Consider the following 7,761-nt stretch of genomic DNA (forward strand, 5'->3'; position numbering starts at 1 on the left):
AAACTGAAGAAGTTGATGGAGCACTATAACTGAGGCCTTGCCAGCTTCATCAGGGCGGGTAGTTAGCGGGATCTGACTCACGCTCTATATCTCTGACGCAGTACCTCAAACAAATCATCCACAGTTAATTACATATGTTTAAAAGAGAGTTCATAAAGTTTGTTCACCACAGTCGGCGCGTGCACTATCTTGAAGCAGAAATGCTCCAGAGATGGGGGCAGGAGCACAAAGCAGCTATATTTGCTGCTATCCGGTAAGTGATACCAACAACTGTTTGCCTTGGTACTTGTACTTGTACTTGTACTTGTACTTGTACTTCCAGAGTAGGGTACTTCATATCTTGAAGTTACCTTTTAGCGTCCCTGGCAAGGAATCTGGATGAAGGTTTTCTACAATCCAATATTTAACCTTCCAGCGTCCTTGTCAAGGAATCTGGATGAGCGCTTTCTTGTGAGAAGCTCAAAAGTTTCAAGGGGAAAAAGTTTAACTTTAAAAGAAAAATCTTTCCTTATTCGGGAAGATACTTAAAATTATTATTTTTGTACACTGGCCGCCCGAGGTGAACAAATTAACATATTTGTGAAACAAACAAATATATACAATAATGTTTGTATCCACTAGACAGCGTCGAGCCTGCATCCCGTGAATACTCAATATATTACAATCATAAAAACAAAACTTACAACTGCCATTCAGATAGCAGTTTTAAACAAGCATGACAGGATGTACTGTCCTGCCCATTTAAATCTACAGGAGAAGCAACAACAGCTCTAGCCATACTCACCACATTCTCTTCAGCTTCAAGAAGCGCTTTATTACGCTCTTGGCATAACCGAGCCGCTTCCCTGTTTCCACTGGTCTTATGAACCTGTGGTTCAGTGGGAACCGATTCTTTGACTGGCTTTCACTCGGACCATCAAAGGTCTCCGTTAAATAAATGAGGTTGTCGACATGACGTCTGACAACTTCCCATTAGCTTTACGCACGTAAGCAGCGGTAACCTCATTTAGGTCATTAACCTCTACCTTTAATACAACTCCTAATGGGTAATCAAAGGGTTTGGAGAAATTACTTTATACATACCAAATCGCCAACCTTCAATAGAGTATGTCCTTTCTTGGAATATCTACCTTCCGATCAATGGACTGATGTAACAAATTGGCTACAAATTCCTCTCTATACAATTTCTCCAAATTATGTCTAACCTTCTTAAGCTTATTATACTTTAGAAAGCAAAAGCTTTTGATTATCTCCAAGTATTTCGTCAGTATAGTCCTAATGACTCTTCAAATTCAGTAGAATTAAGTTGAGGAATAATACTAACACAAGGAACATCATAACCTTTTATAACCATCTCTGGAGTCAGAGGTACAGGAACACAATGGTTCGTCTCTAGTTTAGTCAAAGCAGACTTAAAGGCAATAGGTCGCTTATTAATAAGCATTTTACTCTCACTAATTAAATATTCAAAATCAAAGTAGTCCAAAATGTTATTTCTTATACTGGAGGTTATTATCCTCTTTACTTGTTTAACCATTGACTCGACGAGTCCACCAAGTTTAGGAGAATAAGCAGGATATGGGTGAAACTTCACAGCCCGAATATTATATTTTTTCAAAACTCTATACATTCTGCGTCGTTTAAATACGATACAGTTTGCTCAACTCCAGCTACAATTGGACTACCATTGTCACTAACGATCAATGAAGGGATACCATACTCAAATATATGGAGCTGTATAGCTCTGAGAAAAGAAGCCTTCTCCGTTGACCTACATAACACCAAGTTAACAGCTCTGGACCATAAACATGAAATTACGAGTACATAAACCTTAGACTTTTGTTTTGGTACTATCTGTGACCATAAAAGGTCCACAATGATCAACACAAATATTCCTAAATGGAATAGAATCAGGTTTATCCTAAAATCTCTGTATGCATTTTGATTAATTTTTATATTACGGGAATTCAACCTCTTGCATACCAGACAATTATTCAATACTTTTTTAACAGTTACAAACCCATTAGTTATCCAAAATTGCTTCCTTAGCAGACTCAAAGTCTTATATATACCAGAATGACCAGTCCTAACATGCATGTCCCAAATAATGCTTTTTGCAACAGGGCAATCCTTTGCTAATAGGATAGGACACTTCTCGCTATAAGAAGCTCTTAAGTTCTTCAGTTTACTTTGTACTTTTATTATATTGTCTTCGTCCAGAAAAAAGGTTAAGCTGAACCACTAACTGGTCTGTACATTCTCTCTTTAACAATGATTCGTAAGAATTTCTAAATGTTGATAGCTGTGCCTGCGAAATTAAGTATTTAAAACTCGATAAATATTCATTTCCAGAATTTGGTAACGACTCTGGCTCACCACGTGTACATTTCCACTTTAACTTCAAATTATTCACGAACCTGAATACGTAACTCAGAACCTTCACCGCTTTAGAAAAGCTTGAAAACTTAGTTAACGGAAATAGTGGTTCGGCTTCAGACAAATTAACCTCAACTGGAAAACTACGCACAGGTTTCTGGTCTGGATAGGGGAACACTAATTCTAAATTCGGAATCAATATTGTCAACAAATTTAGGCCCAGACAGAAAACATGTATTACGAAGAGTTTTTTCTGATACACACCTCGTCAGAACATCAGCAGGATTACGAATGCCGTCTATATGACAAAAATTACCGAATGTTTCTCGCACAAGCCAGAAATATCGTTCAGTCTATTATTTATTAAAACATTCTTCTTCTCAATTTTACAAAATCTATCTCTTTTGACTTTATCCAATTCAAGGTAATCATCGAGTCCGTGAATGCATATATCTGATCTATCTTAATTGGTCGAACAGCACAAGACATATTGTCGTATAAATCCAGACTAGCTTTTACAGCAAGATGTAAAGCTATAAGTTCCAAAACGGGAATGGACTTAGTTCTTAGGTTTTTAGAGATTACGGAATTCTTTCGCCAAAACTAAATGCATATTAGAAGTGATTACTTCGTGAAGATAAATTGCACAACCTAAAAGTTCTTTACTAGCATCTGCATAGACAACCAAATTATACACACTCTCTCGGTCCCCTATTGAGCGGTTAACAACCACTTCGTTGCTCTTATTTATTTGCTTAGAGATTTTTCCCCATTCTTTACGCTGCTCTGAGTCAACTGATCATCCCAGCGTATTATCTATTTGAAGTTTATGCAAAAATAATCTTGCTCTATTCAAGATAGGAATGTTTATACCAAAGGGATCAAAATTAGATTGAAAAGTGCTTAGAACTTTCCTTTTAGTGTTGGCTGTGGGATCCAAGTACAGTTTACGTGTTTTAATAGTATCATTCTTCGTATCCCAGTAAAGACCAAACAATTTCTCACAATCCTTTTCACTCTGTAGTTGATACTGCTTGCTTACGTTCGGTGAATTTGTATTGAACTGTTGCAATTCAACCCATATTTATTAAAAACTTCAGTAGCTAATTTCAAAGCCTTGATAAGATCATCCTCACTGTTAGAAGTATAGGACAAATTATCCATATATGATAAATCATATAATGACTTCCTAATCTCTGTTAACTCAGGATCTTCGTCACTTGCATTAAGAATCAAAATATAGTAAAGTCCAAGCATTAACAAGAACGGCGAAAATCGCATTCAAATGGTACTCTACAAAATCTATACCCAATGATAGAAAAAATAACCCTTGGACACATCTTTGAACCAAAGAAACAATAACTTATCGGTGTCTTCCTTCTAAGTAATAGCTGTAAAAATGCTTTCTTCAAGTCAGAAGTTACTAAAAACTTATCAAAACGAAGAAGTAATGTCGCTACTTGAATTTTATGATTTGTTAGGTCCTACTTGTGAACACTGGTTATGAGACAGAGACCTAGCACCAGTATTTTCACCCAAATTGATAAGAAGACTACTCTGCACTTAGTGGATTCAACGTTCTCCCGAAAACTGCATTATGAGCCAAAAATGATGCGTCATTATCTCTAGAATAGGCGGCTATGTTATCAATACGTTCTATGATCCCATCCATTAATTGTTGATGGATAACCTCATCATACTCTTTCAATTTCTCGGGGAAAGTTTCTTCTGAGAATTTAAAACACTCTAGCTAAATTGTAATTTGGAGATAAAAGAGGTGCAATTTCTTTTTCCAAAGACAAGGCATAATTAACTGTCCAGACTTTATCAACTTCTATGCTTGACAAAACATTATTAACTAAATCAGTTTCTTCTTCTGTAACACTAGTATTTCTGGTATCATCATGAATATTAAGCAGAGAATTTAACATATCGTCCAAACAATCTTCTGTAGCCTGTTGAATCTTTGAGTAGTCAAAATCCTTTTTCTCTTTAAGCAAAGAACTAATTGAACTGCATTCTAGTCATATGGGCTTATCGAGCTTAAATTTCGGCAAACTATTAATATTACTCAAATACTGAGACACACTACCCGCCAACATAATTCCAGAGGGTGTATTAAAATAAGTTGAAGGCGGTTTACCCATTTCAGAGAAATTATGCTGAACGAGTGGAAAAATATGATTTTGGTCACTGCCCAACAATATAGATATATTGTCTACTCTATCTTTTAACCTTATCCAAATTTATATCTGCTAACCTGTAGCCTTTGGTTGTTGAAATGATTTACGACGGACTTTAGTCCAGGAAACGTCTATGGCCGTCCGAATGGTCTCTAGACAAACTGCTCTAATCACCTGTTCACCTTGACCCGGTATATCGACGGGAAACTCAACTAAAAAGGAATCATGCGTTTTCTCAGAGTTTATTCCCTTTACGTTCAGCTTGACTTTATCAATTACCTTGCAGTTAGAATATTATCAGGTGAACCTTCACAAAGGTAGTTTGCGATCCTAAATCTTTAAAGACTCTCCAAGGAGTTCTACATCCATCCTTGTTTACGAACACTGTCCCCTGTAGGAAGTATTACGTCATTATGGATTTGTGAATTATAATTAGCAGTTAACATATTGTTAGAAGTATTCTTGCTACCTATAGCAACTTTCTTACCTTTGTTCGGAGAGCCTATCTGTAACTTAGATTTTTCTTTACTTTTCACAGATTTAAGACTTGATAGCATAAATAGGACATATGAAATTTATTGCACTTACGGCAAGGATTTAATTTAGTCCTACAATTCTTAATATTATGTTCTAAAGATCCACATTTAATGCAACAGTTTATAGCCTCAAGCCTACTGACTCTACTCTTCGGATCGGTATATTTCAAGCAGAAACTAAGTCTATGGTCCCCAGCATTCGGTTCCTTATCATAGAAACACAGATTACACTTATATCTTGAAGTATCAGGCTTGTCAGTTACATTTGTTGCCAAAGATAATACCTTCGATTTACTGTATTCACCTTCTTAGATTGAACTTGCACAAACCTATCATTAGCCTCAAAAACGCTATCCATTATCTCATCGAGACTAGGTTTTGATTTACCTGTAATAGCCGTGACCTCTTTCTTAAATGTATCACAAAGCTATTCCACAAAAATATTGGACAAATATACTTGCGTCTATTTTTAATGTGCTAGCTTGATCTCTTATAACTCGCGCTTGACTTATCCACTTAAATGCATCTACAGCATCATTATTTAGAGTGAGTTTACTAAGAGATGAAATGACAATACTGTTGAGTAAGCGTGTCACTAAAGGCCTCGTTAAGTAATTGAACTGCCGCTTCATAACTCAAGTCTTTAAGCGAAAGAGATTCAACTAGCGTTTTCGCTGGTCCGGTCAATTGTTTCGAGAGATATGAAAACTTTTCAAAACTAGATAAACTATACTTCGATATTAAGCTCAAACGAAACCAGAAATTTATGATAATTAGCAGGATCCCCATCAAATTTCGGTAGTTCAATATCAGGCAAGGAAATCCGATGTTTACTTTCACCTGAGCGTTTCCCTACATCTGAAGACAATTTCATTTTGTCTAGTTCTTCTTGCAATTCGTGAATTACTCTACAAACATTAAGACTATAATCGTTAGCCGCAACCATTTCCTTTTGTCAATTCTTCCTCATCAGTAATCAGGTCATAAATCGATTCATTCAATTTGTCAATTTTATCTAAATTACTTTTAAATTATCCTTCAGGGTAATTATTTCAAGCTTATCCTCTCTTGCTAAAACCTCTAAGTAAGTTCTTAACAACTTGGTAATAGATCCTTTATGACCTCCTCTTTCCTAATTGCCGTATCCATTTTCGAAAGAATGGAAGTTACAATTATACGAAAAAAAAACTTATACAGAAAATGTTGAGCTAAAAGTCAAATATGCATATCAAAACAAAATTTTACCTACCCCCGTCATCAGTGCCTTAAAGCTACAAAGAATTTTCCATCACGATTACGTTAAATTACAAAGCAAAACAAAATCTTTAACTGTGCGGCAAGTACCTGCAAATCACGAGTCATAACCGCAAATATATCCCATTTTTCTTGGAACCGTTATTTTGATATAAACTACATTGTAAGGAAAATTCTGTGGCTAATAAATGGAACACGCGAACGAACTACAGAAACCATTAAATTAATACTAACGCCAAAGAACGGAACGATTTACGAGCTGTCAAAAGAGCCCCACGTTGGGCGCCATTCACTGAATAAAACAATATTCCACCAAAGTTACTATACAATACAAATATAAACAGGTGTGGAATAGGGTGAATGGGAAAGAAAGACAGACCAATAATTATTTAATTATTTTTATTAAAATTGGCACTGCACTTTTTGTCAGCTCGACAAATGCGTTTCTGTCTCTTCCAAGGACCCACTTCACATTCAGCGAAAAAGTAACGTTACCTATAACCAAAGGAAAAAGTTCAGTTACTTCTAAGAAATTGTTAACTTCACTTGTGATCAATTAAACACAGTTCAAGCAAATTAAAAATCACTTTCGACCTTTTAACTCAATTGAGTTTAAAGCTAGTGCTAAATAAGGAAAGATTTTTCATGGGGCCTTTTGACAATGATCGGCCAAAGCAAAAGCAATGACTACTACCCAACTGGTATAACAAAGCACCTTGGAAACTTTTGTTTTACTCACCCAAACAGAGGCTGACGAAGCACTTTACAAAAGTTAATCCATGAAACTGAAGAAGTTGATGGAGCACTATAACTGAGGCCTTGCCAGCTTCATCAGGGCGGGTAGTTAGCGGGATCTGGACTCACGCTCTATATCTCTGACGCAGTACCTCAAACAAATCATCCACAGTTAATTACATATGTTTAAAAGAGAGTTCATAAAGTTTGTTCACCACAGTCGGCGCGTGCACTATCTTGAAGCAGAAATGCTCCAGAGATGGGGGGCAGGGAGCACAAAGCAGCTATATTTGCTGCTATCCGGTAAGTGATACCAACAACTGTTTGCCTTGGTACTTGTACTTGTACTTGTACTTGTACTTGTACTTCCAGAGTAGGGTACTTCATATCTTGAAGTTACCTTTAGCGTCCCTGGCAAGGAATCTGGATGAAGGTTTTCTACAATCCAATATTTAACCTTCCAGCGTCCTTGTCAAGGAATCTGGATGAGCGCTTTCTTGTGAGAAGCTCAAAAGTTTCCAAGGGGAAAAAGTTTAACTTTAAAAGAAAAATCTTTCCTTATTCGGGAAGATACTTAAAATTATTATTTTTGTACATATATATACATACATATATATATATATATATATATATATATATATATATATATATATATATATATATATATATATATATAT

The 7,761-nt window shown here is 35.9% G+C and overlaps 1 long non-coding RNA gene across 1 annotated transcript; it reads right to left on the reverse strand.

Annotated features, from left to right (window-relative positions):
• Nucleotides 1–6,733: 6,733 nt before the first annotated feature.
• Nucleotides 6,734–7,441, reverse strand: LOC136829668 (uncharacterized). Its single transcript, XR_010850434.1, has 2 exons — nucleotides 7,089–7,441; nucleotides 6,734–6,844 (listed from the first exon to the last, which is right to left on the reverse strand). It is a non-coding gene; the product is annotated as an uncharacterized lncRNA (long non-coding RNA).
• Nucleotides 7,442–7,761: the final 320 nt, after the last annotated feature.

Source organism: Macrobrachium rosenbergii, chromosome 45, assembly GCF_040412425.1.
Source record: "Macrobrachium rosenbergii isolate ZJJX-2024 chromosome 45, ASM4041242v1, whole genome shotgun sequence".
NCBI classification, from domain to species: Eukaryota; Metazoa; Arthropoda; class Malacostraca; order Decapoda; family Palaemonidae; genus Macrobrachium; species Macrobrachium rosenbergii.